Raw genomic sequence first — 21,398 nt, 5'->3', positions numbered from 1 at the left:
CTCAATCCATTATTTAATAGGGATAAGATTTGTGACTGACCTATCATGAATGCTGATGTTGATAAAGAAGAAAGCACAAATATCAATCATAGGGTGAGGCACACCTTTAAATTGATAAATGATTGGATCAAGAGACCTTTAAATCTTGATCCAATTCTAGAGACAATGATCTTCCATGTGCAAGCCCATCTAGCTAAAGGTAGAGGAAGAAAGGTCATGGTACCAATATTTGTAGCCCAGTCACCAGTAAGACTAGAAATAGTGCACCATCTTGACAGACCAATTGGGTATTATTAGGCACAGAAAGGTAAAGGTAAAGGAAAAAGGTAGAAGAATTCTCCTCAGCAAGTTGAGCTAGAAGAGGGAGAAATTTAGGCACCTCCATAGCAGGGAGAAGAAAATGTACAAGGGTCAGAAATGTTGAAACTATAGAGACCCAAGACAATCCTCAAGTACCACCAGCTAAGCAAGGATAAGGAGGAGATGAAGTGTAAATACAAGAAATACCTCAACAATAGGTACAAGGCTCCTCCTCCATGCCTAAGAAGAGAAAAAAGATTAAGACTCTAGTAAAAAGGAGGAAAAATGTGATCAAGAAAGTGATTCCTTTCCCATCAATCTCTGAACCTATTCCTAAAGAAGTAGAAGAAGAGGATGATGAGGATGAAGAGGATAACTTGCCTTTGAACTAGAGGACCCATCTTGCAAGAGCTATGGAGTTGAAAAGTGAAGAAGCTCCACTATCACACTATCATCTATCCCCAAGCAACCCATTTAGACTACAACATCAAAAGATGAAATGCAACAATGGGTAAATGAGCAAGATGTGAAGGGCACTGATGTCTTTAAGATTTAAGATTTTGATTTCATGCCCATGGGTACTAAGTTGGTCAGGATAAGATAAGGGACACTCCAACCAATCAATCTCACCAAGAGGATTGGAATGTGTTGTCACTCAAACCACAAGGTATTGAAATAGCCTCACCATCCCCAGTGTAAGTTATGTTTTGTGTAGATAAGGGATTGGTTTCTCCCCTTCCTCCAAATAACAAATAAGAATAGGTAGAAGTAGGACAAGAGGAAGAGCCACAAAAAATATCCATTGAGGAAGTTTCATAAGAAGGGTAGATAAGTGAACAACCTTAGCAAACTTCTCAAGACATTGAGGTAAGGACTGTGGACTCTATAGATATAGAGACTCCTGGTACATATCTTGTACAAAAGGAGAGGACTCCAAAAAGGTGAGATAAGGGAAAAGGCATAGCAAAAAAAACTCCTTCATCCTTGAAAGGAAAATCTCTATTGGAGCATATCCCAAGATAGTTGAGAAAGTCTATGATAAGAAATAAGAGGCAACAATTCACCATTGAAGAGGAGGATAGAATGGAATTGATTGAAGTGCTAATGAAACTTGAGTCACCACCAAAAGATGCATAAGCATTAGCCTTCATTATGAGTGGTCATGTGGCTATCCCTCCTTTGCATTCAAATGTTGAAGAATTGAGGCCATGAGATTATTAGATCAAGGAATTCATGCTTGGAAAGCCTACCTTGGATATCGCTAAGCTAATGGTTACAACAAGAATGAAGGAGGTATTCTAGAGCTTGGAACAAGATGGGTAGAACTAATAACACTTTGATCACAAAATAAAATCCTAAAGGGATATCTGAGCAAAGTTGTTGGTCCCTTGGATTCTATAACCCCCGTGGAAACCTTGAACACAAAAATTGAGAGAAGAGATAGGGGTTCAGTATAGTTAGACCCATTTTTGAGAGCTTGTCAGCAATGGCAAGAAATTTTTGAGGAAAAGGGTGTACAAATCATTCAAGGAATTTGAAGTTGTTATGTAGGAAAATGTGGATAGGCTAGTAGCCATTTTGAATCAAGATTTTGGTTTGATGGACGAGATACATACTTGGGGCAAGGATTTGCAAGCATTATAGGCAATCAAAGGTCAAAGGTATCAAATGTTGATGGGTGTATATACAGTCAAAGAGTTAGATAAAATTGATGATTGGATTGAAAAGATCATGAATGGGAATAAAGTAATGGAGACATTACATGCATAGATTCACAAGCTCAAGGGCCAATCCTAAAAGAAAATTTTGGAATCTGAGAAGTATTATAGTGATGCTTGTTTAGATATTTTTGAGGATGATACACAAGACAAATTAATACTAGTAGAGGTAGTAGTGGAGAAATTCTAGAGAACTTTTGATGAGGCTACTAATGATGATGATATGAGGCAGGCTTTCAAGATGGAAGAGGCTTTACTAGAGCTTGATGTAAAATTAGGAGATTTTGTGGAGACTCATATTGAAGTCTGCAAATACAAGCAGAAGGTGAAAGATAAATATGAAGCCTTAGATTTGCCAGATGTGGCTCAAGTCACCAAGATCATTGAGAAATTCAAGGAAAATTACCCAAACATAGCTTTGGTATAAAAGGGAACAAAACCTAGAAGCCAAAATTTTAATTTTGACACTTAGTGAAATCTTGCATTTTTTGTAGCCCACTTTTGAGCTGCATTGCTGCAAAAGTGTACTAGATGCATAGGTGTACCAGGTGTGCTGGTGTGTAGGTGCACTTTTTTAGTAGTTTCATGGAAGATTTTGAAAAATTTAGAGGTGTGTTGATAGTTAACTACTAGTTCTAAATTTAGAGCTTTCCATGCATCAAAAATTCATTCTGACAATAGTTTAACTCCTCTAGATGCCTAGTGAAGATGGGGCTTCTATTTTTGCCATTTTTAGTCACTTCTACATTATTTGAATGCTTTCTCTTTCTTATTCTTTCATGCTTTCTTTATTTTATGACATGTAAAGGCTCATGCATCCAATTAATGATATAAAATGGATGAAGTCCTACTTAGCATGAGTTAGATAGTTAGTTTGTCCATAAATAGATTTGTTTTATTAGTTTAGAAGCATATGTTTGCATAAAGATATCTCTCACTCTCAACATAAATTGAGAAGAAGATTTCTTATAAATATAAGAATGTAATATGTAATTGAGGCTGCCATTATTTTGCAATAATATATGCTTTTGGTGCTCGCATTTGGAGTGTAGTGATTCTTGCCTAATTGTGTTATATTTTGTGAATGTATGCTCATGGAATGCAAGTGAGCAAAAACTTTATTGTTCTATTGTGATCTTTTAATGTTTGCTACGGGTCTACAAATTTTGCTAATATACTTAGTTTGAGAAGAGATCATCATATTGTTCCTACATAACTTTTCATCTCGCATGAGTGCACTTTTAGTGGCCTTGCAATTTGATGAAAAGTGAAACATCTTACAGTTATTGAATTCCCATCAATGATTGTATCAGTGGAATTAAGAAAATATTGCTTCTATTTTCATTGGTTACTCACTAATCTTTTTAAAATCTTAATTCGTAGACATGTTGTTGCCATAGTTTTTGTCCATTAGGATTTACTTTTCATGTTATTTGCTTAAAAAATTTATCACCTTATCTTTGTTATTTGCTTTATTAACCCCTTGGTTAAATTAGGAATTCATATAGTTGCATTGTTATATTAGATTCATCTTAAAACAAAAAAATACAAAAATATATTTCTTTTTTTTTGTTATTCTTTTTTGAGATAGCAAGAAGACAATATGTCTTTTCCAAATCATTTTAGAACCAACAAAGGCCTCCTCATGAACATTCACATTTAGCTTCAACTGAGCATATTTTAGTAGGTCGCAAGATCACCTGGAACCATGGAGTTGATCCCTAGATTAGCTTTTGAAGAGAGGAGTTTGAAAGGATTCCTACCATTAAGCATCATGCAAAATGATAGCTCAACACCTGTTAGGGTTAAAATGTTTGACCACATCCAATGATCTATCCTATGAGCGGTTTGCCCTTGTTGGTGTAAATATATATTTACTATTTACACTTACTTAAGTTTACTTAGGTTAATGCATTATTTTATTATATTGCATTATTTTATTATTTTATTTTGTGAGACACATAGGAGTTTGTGTACCTTTTTGAGTTGTCATGTTGACAATACAGAAGTATGCAACTATAATTCAGCACATGGTGTCTACAATACTAGAGTTTGTATCATTCACTGAGTTGTCATGTTGACAACATAGTTATTCCACTATCTTTTTAGCACATGTTGTCTACAACATTGATTTGCATGCTACACCATTGTAGGCTTATCCTTACATCATCGCACTTACTTCTATTCATAATGGAGGATAATCCATATTTGGTGGACATGTGCCAGGTTGTATGACTTATCATGTAGCTAATTCTTAGGCATTCTAGATGCATCTCAAAGGCCTTTATATATAGGCACTCCTATCGTACTTTTATGCATATTGAATTGAATACATTGTTATTCTAATCATGCTCCTTTATGGTCTATAGTTGTGCTTGTGTTTGAGTTCTTAGTTCTTGGGTGAATTTTTTCCTAAGGAAAATTCTTACATGGTATCAGAGCTTGGGGAATCTCTCTTCACTTAGCTATTTGAGACCATTTTTGCTTTAGTAGCTTAGCCTAAATCCAAAGTACCATAAAAATTATGAGCATCTAGAGCTAGAACGAACCTCACCATTGTGTTTGAAATGTCAATTCGGTGCAAATCAGCTACAAATTTAGTTACCCTAGGCCAAAGTCAATTGTGAGGCAAATTTTTTTTTGTAAACCGATACCCAGAGGCATCAATTTGCAACTTGAGTATGATATAATTTGGATCTATATTTTTTATTCTTTGTATTTCCATAACAATATTTTGGCTATTTTCAAAAAAAAATTGAATTTCTTTTTAGGCTAATGGCCTTGCAGAGAATTTTTTTTATAGGTACCAGGTAGTCACACCTTAGCCCTGTACAGTTGGTGGAATATTTTCATATAGTAGAGAATATTCCAAATATTTAGCCAAGACCTAGCGGCAACACCTTTATATTTCATGACATCAAACTCAACAAATTATGACTAGTGTTCAAGGTCTGGCCATCACAATTTGGGTGGCCTCTTTGTTACATAATATCTACAACATTCTCTATTTACAAAGCAGCGAAGTCTAAATTCCCATCCTTGTGGGATAATAATTTGAACTCTAGTGCTTTATTCATCATCATGTGGTGAACCATAAAACCCAAACTTTGGTACTAGTCACAATATTCTGACAGCATCTTCGACGATTCCTAACCTACAAAATGATTTTGACGATTGCTACTTTCTAGCCCGCAAGGTGGCATCCTACTCACACTTTCTGGCATTGCATTTAAACTTCTAGCAATGATGGGATTCCTACTTAGCATGATAGACTCTATGGACATGTGACATTACTATAGCCACCCACGTGGCCAAACACTCTGCAGCTTGTAAGGAGACACGTGGAGTTCCCTGCATGCCCCGCATTGCCACATCAATAACATCACATCTGCCATCATTGTCAATCAAGCAAGTATACCTCCACCATGTCAACACTACATAAGCCAACATGCATGAGTTCTATTAGATTTTCTCATACGACACTTGTGCATCCATACAATGCCACATATTTTGTTTGTACGGTATGACCCTGCCACGTCACAAGGGGGACTATTTTTCCCTGACTTCAACATTTTGCAAGGTTAAAATTGACAGTCGTGTAAGCATCAAATTTAAGCTAGCAATTTTCCTTCTAGATCCCTCTTCAAATTGCTTTTTTATTTGACAACTTGACTTTGCAAACCCATAACTTGGTCATACAGACTCCAAATTAGGTGCATTTTAAAAAAAAATTTAGGTAGAATTTTCTGAACTTTCTAGTGGTGGTGTTCTTTTTTGGTTTTGGTGCAAGGATTTTTCAGAAATTGCATTTTTTGGCAACTATTTCTATTTAATCCTACATTTTGTATCTTCAAATGCTCTTATTTTTTTGAAAGTGCATTATTTTTTTGTTTACTTTCTAGATCTGCCGTTGGATTCTAGGGCTGTGAGGAAAAAAATCTCACTTTTAGAATTAGGGCTTTTTCTGTATTGTTTTGCTTTGATTACTTTTTAGAATTGTTGTAATCTGAGCTACAGTGCTTTGTGACAGATTTGGACCTCAAAAGGCAGTTGTAAAAAGTAAAATTAGAAGTCCACTTTGTTCATTTTGACAAGTGGCACATTGTACATACACTACTTATAAAGTGCCAAAAGCATCTTTTTTGGGTGGGTCTTTTGATTGAGTGAAAAGGGTGTGTGTACTATGTTCTTGTGTCTCTTTGTGTGCTCTTTTCATTTTCTGCATCATGGTTCACCTAAATGTCCACTTCTAACTACACGTAATTATTCTACTTGGAAAGATATTGCATGGATTAGATTAATGAAATAAGGTTATAGTCTTTATGTTGATGGTACAATATCCAAACCCATTGATGCTAAAAAACTCATTAATTGGCAACAACAAGACCAACAAGCTTTAGGAATTATCAAGAATTGTGTACATAGAGATCTTTTCTTCCACATTTCTAGTTTCAAGGAATCCAAACATGCATGAGAAAAACTTGAATCATTGTATGGTAAGGTGGATGAGGAAAAGGGTGTTTAGATTGAGGACGATCTACTTCTCTTGGATCCAAAGAACTTTCACACAATTCAAGATTACATCAACAAAGCCAATGAGTATAGGGCACTAATTAAAGATTGTGGAAATCCCATGAAGGATGACAAGTTGATTCATCACATCCTAAAGAGGCTACCTTCAGAGTATGCCTTCTTTATTTTGAGTTATAATACTCATAGGTTGACCATGGGAAGTGCTTACCAGAAGCCTACATTTGATGCTTTTGTAGAGATGCTGATTGTTAAACAATGTCACTTGATAGATTTGGGACTTTTCATGACATCAAGACCAAAGCATTGGTGGCTAGTGATGAGAACCAATCAAGCCAAGGAAGGAAATTTTCTAGCAACAAGAAGAAGAAGTAGCGGAAGCAGAAATCACAATCTGAGACACAACAATCCTGCTCATAGCAAGGAAATTCTTCTTCCAACAAGAAGGGAAGTAATGAAAAGAAGGAAATTTTTTTTTGTGCATATTGCAAAATTCCAAATCATGATGAGCATGATTGCAAGACTAAAATAATTGATGAGTTGGAAAACCTATTCAAGAAGAATAAAATTCAAGTGCTAGGTACTTCCAAGGATTCAACTCCAATCTCTTCAAAGGGAAAAGGGCAAACACTTATGGAAAATACAAGTTCTTCTTCAGAATGGATACTTGAATTGGGTGCCTCATATCATATGGGTTCTTCAAAGGGAGACTTTTCTTCATTGAAGCAGTCATAGGTACCACACATCTTTGTGGGCAATGATACAAAAATAGAAGTTGAAGGGAAAGGACATGTGGAAATTGAAAATGGAGAATTCCAAGATGTTCTCGATATTCCAAACCTTAGCTCCAATCTCCTCTTAGTTTACCAAATCACTCACCTTGGAGATGGTCATAAAGTTGAGTTCCTTCCAAATTTAGTGATGATGTGAAGTCTAAAAGATGATTCATTGGTTGCAGTAGGGAAAGTCAATCATGAGAAGAGGCTTTTTTCATTCTCCCACGTTGTGCCTAAGTATCCTTCTTAAGCCTTGTTGACTCACTCACATTCACAAATCAAATTATGGAATGAGCGGTTTGGTCATCTTGGCTTCCACTCTCTTCAACAACTTTTCTCAAAACACATGGTCAAAGGTCTACCTAACAGCAACTTTTCTAAGGGTAAGTGTTCATCATGTTCAGTGGATATCCATCTTGAGGAGAAGTATGATAAAGGAAAGTCTTCAAGAGCTCCAGTTGTTCTTTAGTTGGTTCACATAGTTTTAGCAGGTCCTTTTGTAATGACTTCAGTAAGGTAGCTAGGGTTGCAATATCCTTACTTTTGTTGACGACTTTCCATGATTCACATGGGTCTACTTTCTTCATCACAAGAATGAAGTGGTTGATAAGATGCAAGCCTTTAAGAGTCATGTTGAACAAAAATCAAGGAAAGCCATCAAGGTTCTATAGATGGACAATGAAAGTAGATATGTGAACAGAAGACTTAAAGACTTTTGCAAACTTGAGGGTATTGATCTTCAAAACTCACCAGCATTTAGTCCACACAAGACAGATGTTGTAGCTATGAGGATTATAACTCTTAAGACCATGGCAAGTTGCATTATAAAAGCCAAGTCTCTTGATCCAACACTAGAAGTCAAAGCCATTAGCAGTGCTACTTACATAGTCAATAGGTCTCCTCATAATGCCCTAGATGGGAAAACTCCTTTTGAGGCATAGTGTGGAAAAAAACTAGTTGTAAGTCACTTCGGAGTCTTTAGTTGTCCAACATGGGAAAAAATATCTTCCTAGGAATACAAGGCACCAACACCTAGGCCTTGTACTTTTATTGGGTATGAAGATGGTGTTAAGGCTTACAGACTTATGGATCTAAAGACTCATGATATTTTTGTAGAGAAGGATGTACACTTTGAGGAAACTTCACCCAGCTTATCCTCTAATCCTCTTCACACTTCATACACTATGGAAACTAATAATGACACCAATGATAGTGTTTCAATAGATTCAAACACGTTGGGTTTTATTGATAGTTGCAGCAAGAGGTCATGAAATTAGTATAATCCACATGCATACATTGCCATAATGATAGGTCCAACACAATAGGGTACACATTTTTTTCTAGCTCCAACAACTGGGGATGACTACAACACAGATTTGCGAGATAGCCTTGATGATTTACATCTTCTCTTTGATGAAGATGATCCTTCTACAGGTGTTGTGAGGGCTCACTCTGACCCTCACGCCCATTCTCTACATGATCAATCTTCACAAGTTGGCGTGATTATGGATCCTTATGAACAATAGTTGTTAGAGGTCTCTTTATCAATTGAGGAGATAGTTGGCTCATTGGAATAGGTTCAAAAAACATCCTTGCTAGATCTACATTAGTTCTTTTTAGCATAGTTGGAAGGGTTGACCATCAACATCAACACAGGGACACTTGAGCAAGTTTCAGGGCCACCATACATCTTTAGGTTTGTATCTTTGCTATTGTTTCTTCTAAAGGGGAAGAACATCATTTTTCACTCATGGACCAACTTCTTCCTTGGAGCAGCAATAAATAGTTGGCATTGTTCATTTGGGGGGGGTGGGGGGGGTGGGTAGGACTACCTTGTCTCTCTTCCTCTTCTTTCTTATGGGGGGGACTTTTTCCTCTTATGAGGTTTTGTTCTTCTCATTCTTCACTATTGCATATATTGGATGTATGTTGTAATGGGGGGGTATTGATTACTCCATCCATCCATGCATCCCTTTCCATCTCTCTTTTTGGGGGAGGATTTTTCCCATGAGGTTTTCCCTCTTTCTCTATTTTATGAGAGATTGCATTTTCATTATGTGTATGGGTACCTAACATGGCCTAGTAGCTGGGAGCCATCTTGTATTTCATCCTAGTTTTTGTAAGCCTAAGGGTATTCCCCTAAGTTGCACTTAAGGAGGGTGTTGGTGTAAATACATATTTACTATTTACACTTACTTAAGTTTACTTAGGTTAATGCATTATTTTATTATTTTATTTTGTGAGACACTTAGGAGTTTGTGTACCTTTTTGAGTTGTCATGTTGACAACACAAAATTACACAACTCTAATTTAGCACATGATGTCTACAACACTAGAGTTTGTATCATTCATTGAGTTTTTATTTTGACAACATAGTTATTCACACTCTCTTTTTAGCACATGTCTACAACATTGATTTGCATGCTACACCATTGTAGGCTTATCCTCGCATCATCACATTTACTTCTGTGCATAATGGAGGATAATGCATGTCTAGTGGACATGTGCTAGGTTGTATGATTTATCATGTAGCTGATTCTTAGGCATTCTAGATGCATCTTAGAGGCCTTTATATATAGGCACTCCTAGTGTAATTTTATGCATATTGAATTGAATACATTGTTATTCTAATCATACTCCTTTCTGGTCCACAATTGTGCTTGTGTTTGAGTTCTTAGTTCTTGGGTGAATTTTTTCCTAAGGCAAATTCTTACAACCCTATTAAAATCTTTTGACACTATTAGATCTCACCTTATTAGAGAATTTTAGACTTACAACAAATTTAGGACTCTGCTAGGAGATTTACACAGATCTATTAGGACCACTCTATTAAGATATTTACCCCGACTTAATCTGTTATAACTAATTTAGTACTTGATCCTCAATTTTTTCTATTAGGTAGATATTAGACCTCCTTTTTCCAATCTATTCTAATCTCTAATTTGATATGGCTCTTCTATCCTTCACTTTTTAACTAGGTTGCTTGCTCTATTCGGTAATAACATAACTCTCTGCCACTTTTTCAATATGTTTACATTCACACATTCACACATGAATATCTTGTTTGCTCCTTTGTATCATCACAAACTTCACCACCATCTGACTTCATCAAAATAAGTCAAGTTCTTCACTATTTAAATATTTCATAAAGAGTTTCTAGATGCTTCCTTGTTTCACCTCTCCATCTAATTCATTCATCATAGAACATAGGGATCTATGATCCACACCATAAAATGTGTAAAACTCTTTGTACAAAACTCTACAAATATTAAATATCAGATCCATATCAATCTAGAATGGTTTACCTCAAATTTTGTATCATTCCTAACTTGAATTTCAATTTTGTGTTGCTTGACACTTACTATTTTTGACACTCAACATTCACTGTATAAGCCATCGACGCTCAGTCTCTACTATGCTCGACACCTTCTGTATATCTCAACTTGCATATTCTTGAACTTCTTAGTGAATGTTAGACTCAGCCTACATTGAGAATACTAGGTAACCACATACTTTCTTGGCTCCTATAGAGCTCAATATACAAGTCTATCTCATGACAACCTATCTAGAGTAGCTCGGTCATACTTATGACCATCTCACACTACCTAGTAAATGATTAAGTGAGTGATACTAATAGGCAACAAAATTAGAGAGATCAACACAACATTCAACTCAAGTGTAGTATGCAGGGTCTTGTGCTCAAACTCAATAGGCATGGCATCAACTTTTCCATAGAGAAATTTAAATGGGGAGAATCTTGTTGCATTTTTGTATGTTGTTCATTATGCCCAAATGACTTTAGAATTCTTGAATGCTTAGTATTTTTTATGGATTACCACTATTGTAATGCCTAGCCCTAGTTTACTTTTCATATTATAATGTCACATTCTTGTAGGCTTCCAGGAGTAAGCCTAAGTCTAGGGGGAGTGGATGTAATGCCTACCCCTAGTTGACTTTTTAGATTTATTTTGTTGAATTCTTTTAGACTTGTTCTATGATCATGTTTTATGATTATTGGTACTTGGTTACTAGATTTGATTAAATATTATTTCATTTGTTCAAGATTAATTTGATGATGATGTATGTATGTTCATTTAGTGATTTTTTTTATGTCATGATGATTAGTTAGATGAATTATTTATATGTGATTTCTGTGGATACTTGGCCCATACTTGCATGTGTATGGTGTACATGTATGTTTTACTTTATGTATGATGTATGATGTTTCTATTGTGGTTGAGGGAAGAATTCCTAGTCACCTACTAGTTGGGATCTACATGATGCACCACTCCCTACCATTGCATGTTTAGTTTAGATTATATGTGTATGTACATGCATGAATTTGATGTAGATTGTAGGTACTAGGCATCAACATCCCTAGATTGCTAGGATGAGTCTGCCCTATAGGCTTATCTCAATGGTATAAGTGAGGAGATAATTCTTGAGTCCAAATCCTAGCCTAAGCCAAGAATCCTTGAAAATAGGACAAGTATCTGATTTGTTTACCTTTTTAAATTCGTCAAGTGACATGAATTCATGATTTTGACCCTAGAGTTTGTATCTGTGTTCTATTCTTTATGATGAGTTTTTGTATTTAGTCTTGTGGGTCTATTGTGATTTTTAGTTATAGTTAAATCAAATTAAAAGATAATTTAATGATTTAATTTAATGGAAATTTTATAAAGAATATTCAATATTTAATTAATTGAGAAATAAAATAAAATAAAAATAAATAAATTTAAAAGATTTAATTAAAATTCCAATTTTGGTGTATTTATATTTATTTAGTTTATTAATAATAATTTAGGAATTTTATTTTAATAATAAACTCTAAATAATATTATTAGTTAAATTAACAAATATATTATTAAAGAGTTTCATGATTTAACAAGAGAGAAAAGAAATTGATTTAATAAAGACATTTTAATTAAATTGTAAAAGTTGGTGCACGAAAATTAAAATATAATAAAATAATTAAGGAAAAGGGTTTCACATGATTGGACAATCGAAGCCCTAAATTAGGGAAAGCTCTTTATTAGGAAATCAAAGCTCATTTCTCTACAGATAGGTTTGGAGGAGCCAATTTTTGGGAAAACAGTTTTTGAAAGAGAAGGAAAATTCTTGCGTTCTTTGTGTGTTTGTTGCTTAGCATCAGATCTAGGTAGGATTTTGTGGGTTTGTCCAGTAGATTCTTGTTCTTTATTTTCTCTGTATTCTCCATGTTTGGTGATGATTCAGAGTTTTAAATTTGGGTTGAAACCCTTGTTAGAAAAAAATGAGTTCCGTTATTGAATGGTTTGTGATATGAATCTGAATATTTTGTTTGAGAAATTGATTGTTTTTGTATTTTGAAAACTTCTGTTAACAAATTAAGTTTGGAAAACCCTTATTTGAAAAAATGGGTGATTCATTTTGGATTTGATTTTAATCTGGATGGGAGTTTTGGAAAATAAATTAAGATTTTATTTTACATATTCAATAAGTTGTATTTATCTGTCCTATTAGATTTATGATATAATTTTGTTTAAAACACACACACACACACACACACACACACACACACACACACACACAATTACCACTATAAATACTATAATATATAGATATCTATATGTATGTGTGTGTATATATATATATACATATATATATATATATACATACGTACATACATACATACATACATACATACATATAGATATCTATATATATATGTATATATGTATACATACATACATATATATGTATGTATGTACGTATGTATATATATATGTGTGTGTGTGTGTGTGTGTGTGTGTGTGTGTGTGTGTATGTATAGATATAGATATCTATATGTATGTATGTATGTATATAGATATATATATGTATACATACATACATACATATATATATATATATATATATATATATATATGTATGTATGTATGTATACATATATATACATACATACATATATATATCTATATACATACATACATACATATAGATATCTATATGTGTATATACATATAGATATCTATATGTGTATATGTATATATATATATATATATATATATATATATAACAATAACAATTTGCAATTTTATATATATAAAAAAAGAGGACAGATGTATGCATTTTAAATAGGGGTGCTATTTTTTTAATGTTTTATTGGTACACATTTTAAATAGGGGGCTATGGTATTTTGGTTGTTTTATAAAAATATTTTAAACAAAAAAATTTGTTTGGGAGGCGGGCCACCTACATATATATACACATATATATATATATGTATACATATATATGTATATGTACATATATGTATGTATATATATGTATATATATATACATATATACATATATACATATATCTATATATGTATATATATATGTATATATATATATATGTATATGTATATATATGTATATACATATATATGTATATATATATATATATCTATACATATACATATATATATATATGTATATATATATGTGTATATATATACATATATCTTTGTATATATATATACATATATATATACATGCATGTATATATACATACATGTATATATATATATACATATATATATATATATAGATATATATATATATACACATATATACACACATATATATACAAAGATATATACATGTATACACACACACACACACATATATATATATACATACATGTATGTATATATACATACATGTATGTATATATATATACATGTATGTATATATATATACATGTATGTATATATATATACACACAATAACAATTTGCAATTTTATATATATAAAAAAAAGGATGGATGTACTGCTATTTTTTTAATGTTTTATTGGTACACATTTTAAATAAGAGGTTATGGTATTTTGGTTGTTTTATAAAAATATTGTAAACAAAAAAATTTGTTTGGGAGGTGGGCTACCACCCCCACCCCCCCTCCTTCCTTCCTACCTCCTTTCTTCCCCCCTGTTGCCACAACACTCACACTGTGTACAATAGTCGTGAGTGTTGTTGTTGCAACTATCACACGTAACATGAAAACTCCTTGTGTTATAGAGGAAACATTTGAATGTTTTAAATTATTTTTTAAAAATGTTTTCTTTTTAATTTTATAAATTAATTAATATAATTTATGTATTATTATTAATTATTAGTAATGTTTGTTATGTTATTAAATGTATAGTTGTTATCATTAATAAATAATAATGATATTATTTTATTAATGTTTAAAATAATAATAATTTCATTAATGTTTAAATTAATAATAATAATAATAATTTAATAATATATTATTTAATATTACTAATATTTGTTAATATATATACTTAGTTTATTTGATGAATTACATATTTAGGGAATTGAGTTTTGATTTAAATCAACTATAAATAATTATATTATTTATTCATAAATCTAATGTTGATTTAATTAAAATTAATTATCTATTAAAAGGGAATTTGTAAACTTCAACAAATTTGTGACTAAAAAACAAAAACAAAAACCGAAACCTTGATTGTATATCAAACTTTTGTATTTTGAAAACTAGATAAACTATGAAAATACTTGTTTAAATTCTGAATGAGATATATGTTGTACTTTGTGTGAGTTTTGGGTTTGACTTAGAACTTTGACTAGATCATGATGTTTAACAGAGGCTTGGGGGTATGTTCTGTGATGATATTATATATACGATCTTTTATACTTGACCATGGTAATGTGTCACATGTTATCTATGATGAGTTTTGATAATTGTTTTGTTAGTGATTTCTAGTTCTTGTGTAGAACTCAGGTGAATGGTGTGCTTTCTTGATGTAACCTTTGAATTTTTGATCAGTTGTCTTTTGGATGCTTTCTAGTTTCTTGTATAGAACCGAGGTGTATGATATGACTTTTCTAGTGTAACCTTTGAGTCTTTAATTAGTTCTTTTTGGATGATTATATTAATAAAATTTATGAATTTTGATCAGTGATATTTTAGTGCTTTCTAGTTTCTTTTTTAAGAACTGATGTGTATTTTATGGTCATATGAGATCTACTTTTACTGAGCTTAGGGTAGGTTATCTTTATGTCAGGTTGGGTAGTAGATTGCAATGGAGGCTGGAGCCCTAAAGGGGCTACTTGGGTAACCCAATGTAGATTGTTTTAATAAGTGATAAAATTTAATTAAATGGGTTTAAAATGACTTGATAAGATATTGAAGCCACATAAAGTCACTAGGGGGCTAGAGTCCTAAGAGACTGCCAGGGTAACCTTAGAGTTGACTCATTAATATGCCTTGTTTGTACGAAAGGATACTGATGCCACATAGAGACACTAGGGGGCCAAAGTATAGAGAGGCTATCAAGGTAACCTTAGAGTTGGCTCATGTGATGACACTTTCCCACTTACATTGTATATTTCCTATGTGTCTTTGTTGTCTCTGGGGTTAGATGATACTGATGTCTTGGTACCCTTTGAGATAGTTTGCTTTCAGATATTTCCTTGCCCTATATGTTGGTTATGAATTGTGTTTTGATATCCATTTGGGACTTGAATTTATCTCCATAGTGTAGTGGGAGTCGGCCATTTAGGTTTCATGTGGTCAGGTGGTAGTGCATTTTTCTTATACCATTGAGATCCAATAGTTGGAAGTGTTTGTGTAGATGTTCCTTTCTATATGATCTTATATTTCTATTGGATGGTTATATTCTATTGTACTATAATTATATATTATTTAAATGGATTTATACTTATGGTCATTCTTTGATGTGGTTATGCTATGTATTGGATTTAGTAAACTTAAATGTGATTCAACATCATGGGACCCTTAGGAGATATAATCTATTTTATGATGGGTGTTATGTATGCAAGTTAATGCTTTTGCTATATTTATTTGTTTTTATTATCTTTCAAAATAAAAATGTTTGAAAAACTTAGTGAAACTTTAGGTTAATTTATTTTGGGTTCCTTGGCGGGGCATTACAACTATTTTGGTTAATATCTTTTTAATTTCCCTATTACTTATCCGAACATGTATGTTGTCTTGTGGATGATAAGGTGATGACTTACCATACCTTATGGTATATTCTTTGACTAATGAAACCATACCATCTTAAAATTAAAGAATCCATCTTATAAAGACCTTTAACACTTATCCTATAGTGACTTCATGAGCCATGGATGGACTTGTGCTCAATGTGCTCTTTCTCCTATCTCTTTCCACTTTTCTCAATTCTGTTTGCACCACCTTTGAGGCCTTTTGAGTCCCTTTCTACACCCTTCTCTTGGAACACATCAACTTGTTTGACCTATTCTAGAATAGGTGGACCTAAAATCAACCTATTCCCTTATAGGTTAACATATTCCCTTCATGTTCAACCTCTTCTCCAATGATTTGGGGGTGTGTGGCTCAAAGTGTCTCAAAGTTTCTAATTATTTTATTTTACTCCCAGGCCAACCTCCCTCATTTTCCTACCCAAAAATTAGTATAAAAAGAGGCTTTGGATATTCATTATCACATAAATAATTCATGAGACATCCAAAGAAATCAAGTAATCAAGCCAAGGAATTTAAGCATTTAAGAAAGCAAGCCTTCTTCAAAGCATTCAAGGATCCTTTGTGAGTGTTTCCTCTTCAAGGTATAGCAATTTTTTGGCCATCAAGGGAGGATATCTACATTGAGACATTAATCAACTTCTTTTTTAATGTACATTTACATCTATGAATCCATGATGTGGTTTTGGTATATTCATTATAATTGTGGAGATATCCTGCATCCTACATGCTGAATTCACCATCTACAATATTCAACAACATAAGTCCTTATTGGCAAGGGTTTTTACAAGTGAGGTGAATCCCTAGATTTATGTTATTTCCTTTACATACATTTATATTTTAATTTCAAGGATGATTCCTCAATCTATGGCCTAACAAGGGTAAGCCCTCTCCCACCCAGAAACAAAAATTTAGAAGTAGGAGATAATTTCCACATCAAGTCAAATTGTGATATTGCTATCATTATTTAGCTATGCAATTTTTGAGTCAAACTCATTGACCCATGTTTCATGAATAGTGATTCAAAATGAATCCATATTACATGAGAATAAATGGAACACCCAACACTCATTGAATCTAGATGATGCTCACAAAGGTGAAGCATTGGGACTTCTTAGGAGGTTACGCATCCTAGTACTAATCTAGCTTGAGTGACCATAACTATGAAGTTTCCTCCATGTTTTAACCCACTCTGATAAAAAAATAATATTAGTGGAAAATAAATATTTTGACAATTCAATGCACCTATTTACTATAAATGATGTAGAAAAGCTTCACAATGAAAAGATTGTGATATTTCTATCATGATTTAATTGTGTAGATTTTGAGTCAAACTCATTGATCTATGTTTCATGAATAGTAATTCAACATGATTCCATCTCTCATGGGAATAAATGGAACACTAAACACTCATTAGATCTAGGTGATGCTCACAAAGATGAAGCATTGGGACTTCCTAGGATGTTACCAATCCCAATATTACTCTAGCTTTAGTGCATTTAACTATGAAGTTTCCTCCATGATACAACCCAATCTACTTTGAAATGAATGGTTCATAAGACACAACACTTGGTGAAGGTTTTCCAAATGAGAAAATAAGGTTGCAAGCAGAGTGGGTTAACCATGGAGGAAACTTTGTAGTTAAGCACCCTCAAGCTAGAGGACTACTGGGATAGGTGACCTCTCGAGAAGTCTTAGTGCTTCACCTCTTTGAGCATCACCTAGATCCAATGAGTGTTGAGTGTTCCTTTTATTCTCATGATAGATGGATTCATGTTGAATCACTACTCATGAAACATGGGTCAATGAGTTTGACTCAAAAACTACCCAGTTAAATCTTGATAGTAATATCAGAACAAAAATTTAGTTTTACTATGTGCATGAGTAGGTTAGCAAAAGTGTGGTTTTAAATCTAGAAATAACTTGCTGAAAGCTTTTCAAAAAATCTATCTCGACCTAGCTATAGTGGCTCAAGAAGACATTGACTCCATGGAAAACCTTCTGGGAGGATTTCCACCAAGTCAACCTATACTTTGAGCCTTGGTCCAAATTTTTTTTAATGAGTTTTTCTAGGTTTTCTATTTTATTTAGGAATTTATAGATGGAATCTCAAAATTAGGTTCAAATCTACACTTTATGGAGCAAAAAAATACTTTCCTCTACACATTCCATTTATAGTTTTATCATAATTCCATATCTTAATTGGGCTACCTGTATACATTTGACATCTAGATTTACATACATGTCTTATTTAGTAAGTTAGCTCAATCTTGCATTTACATTCACATCTCACACACATGATAAAGAAGTATTTCTTTTCATCATATTCCTTTTAGTAATTTAGATTAAGCATTTCTATCCCAACCTCTATTTGGGTCTTGATATTTAAATTCAAATTCAAAAGGGATTGTGCTTAGAAATCTTCATTCTCCCTACACACATATTTAATGTGTTAGCGCGAAAAGTGGAGGCCTAGGATCTAATTCACCCTCTTCCATTTTCTCACTAAATATTTTTGTGAACCTAACCTCATGAACCTTTATTTTTGGAGTTAGATTGTTTACATTGGGTTTTTACATTTATTTTTTGAGTCCAATACCTTTCCATGTGGATTTTGGATTTAAATCCTTTGATCTCCTTAATTTACTTTTTCTATCTTTCTCTCATCTTTGTGTATCTAGATTTACTTTTATTTGTATTAGCAGCTAGATCTCTCTCTTTTTAATGGATTTTACAACATTAGACATATACTTTTCATACTTTATTTTTCAAATTTTTATTGGATCCCACATACATTTAAATGACAATATGATTAGTTGGATATACTCTATATGCACTTATCTTTTTCTCATGTTGCACAAACAATCTAAAGAATTCTTAAAAACATCATTCCCTTATCTTTGACACAAAAAACACCCTCCTATGAACTTAGTTTTACCATATGATCTTCTTCTTTTTGGAAATGAGTGGGGGATTGATATTGACACTTCTCCTACTATAGGTCTTGATTATGGGGATGCATTGGTTAAGAGTGGTCCTATATCTTCTTTTAATCTACCCCCCTTAATGGATTTCACTTTAACTCATGATTATTTCTCTTTTATGGTGTTTTTTATTGATAGAGAAATTCCTTTGATTGATAATGTCACTATTTGGGATGAACCTCTAGATAATTATGTTGACTATTCTCTTCCTCACAAAAAAGATAACATGTTGATGGATACCTTTTCTTTTTCAATGAGACAATATTGATGTTTCTCCTTCTTCTAAAACATATCTTCCTCTTGGGGATATTTTAGAGAAAGACTAAGACATTATAAACACTTTTCTCTACGTGACCTTGCCTTCATTTGATGCTCCTAGTAGCACATAAGCATTAATGGAAACCCAAAAAATATATTCTAAGGATTTCTTTAGAAAAATTAATAATCGAAATATCCTTAATACTCTCCTTTCTATTGAAAAGTCAGTGGTGAAGAAATATTTTAATCAAGTTAATGTGGCTCAACCTATTCTCACTCTCAAATGTCACCCTCCATCAAATAAACCTCTTGTCACCCTTTGAGGCTATCCTTTCATACCTCTTAATGAGGAATCTAGTATTTCCTTGGATTATCATGTGGTGTCTCAAACCTATCGTACAAGGAATAATCACTAGTAAATTTGGACCCATTTTTTGACACTTGGAGGTTCGACGCATCCACGTCAAAAAATGATGTCACTAAAATATTGTCAAAAGTTTGACACACTCCACAGCTGCCAATTTATCAATGAGATACTTTGTCAAAAATTATCCCCATCAATACAACATGGTGGCATCAGACTACTAGTTTGCAATGTCAAAAATATCGATGACATGCATAGATGGTTCAATGGTTTTGTCATACTATCGACAATGAGCCATATCAAAACATCAACTCATGGTAGAGAATATATGATGGGTTTTTCATAATGTTGATGATAGGATGTGTCAAAATAGAGATGATTTGATGGTCTTCTCAAGCCCTCAATAAAAAAAGTGTCAAAATATTGATGATTGTCATAGTTTAAAAAAAGAAATTTTTAAAAACCTAATCTATCAGTTTCCACCTTTCAATCCACTACTCCTTACAAACAATAGTCTCAGATACAATGTTACAAGATCTTCAAATGATATTGTATTTTGAAACCAGTAATAGTCAATATCTAATGAAAGACACAACACACACTCATCATAGTTGAGAGACCCATAAATATTTTCACATCCTTCTCAAAATGGAGTAACAAAAAATATATATGTTATTGTTGAAGATTATAGCTGAGATGTTTATAGTTTATAATGTTGTTTGGCTTCTGGATAAAAATTATGTTCTTACAATCATTATGATGTATCATGGAGTTCAATATAAAAAGATATACATAGTTTTAATCTAGAAGACTCATGCAAAACCTTATGAGATATTCATTTTTCAAGTTTATAGACTATATTACGTATTCTGCTCATTTTAGAATTAGAGAAGTTGATTTGAAAAAGTAAATATTTTATTTGCTTGGAGTAAATAGTCTTTCTCACATATCCATTTCTTCTTTCCCACAGAGATAAGTTGTGTTTCAATAATCAAATATCACTGCATACTTATCATATTAAATCTATCATGAATTCCCAGGATCAACTTGAATTTTCACTTCTCATATATTAATTATTCAATTCTCTTTTAATTTTATTCTGCTAATTGCCAAAAATTTCTATAATATTTTCACCCCATATCTTCAAAAAGTTCAAAATTTGTTGTCCACAAGTTCAACTTCTATCAAATAGTGGTTATATGTTTATAAAAGTTGCTCATTTTTTGGCATGATGGTTTGGAGCAAAGGTCTAGAATAGGTGAAGGGAATCATCGAAGGACTAATGGAGTTATTAATTTTCTTCAAAGTGGATCAAAAAATCATAATAAATACAAGACTACAGGTCTAGATGATCCTTCAACATCAAAATAAGTGGTGAGATAGTGAACACAGATGCAAATAATTTGCCTTTGGTTTTTGCCTTCCCTAAAAAAAAGTTTCAAATGTATA

Source organism: Cupressus sempervirens, chromosome 11, assembly GCF_028749045.1.
Source record: "Cupressus sempervirens isolate cs-2001-9-10 chromosome 11, ASM2874904v1, whole genome shotgun sequence".
In the NCBI taxonomy this organism is placed as follows: domain Eukaryota; kingdom Viridiplantae; phylum Streptophyta; class Pinopsida; order Cupressales; family Cupressaceae; genus Cupressus; species Cupressus sempervirens.
This window is presented reverse-complemented; position numbering follows the sequence as displayed.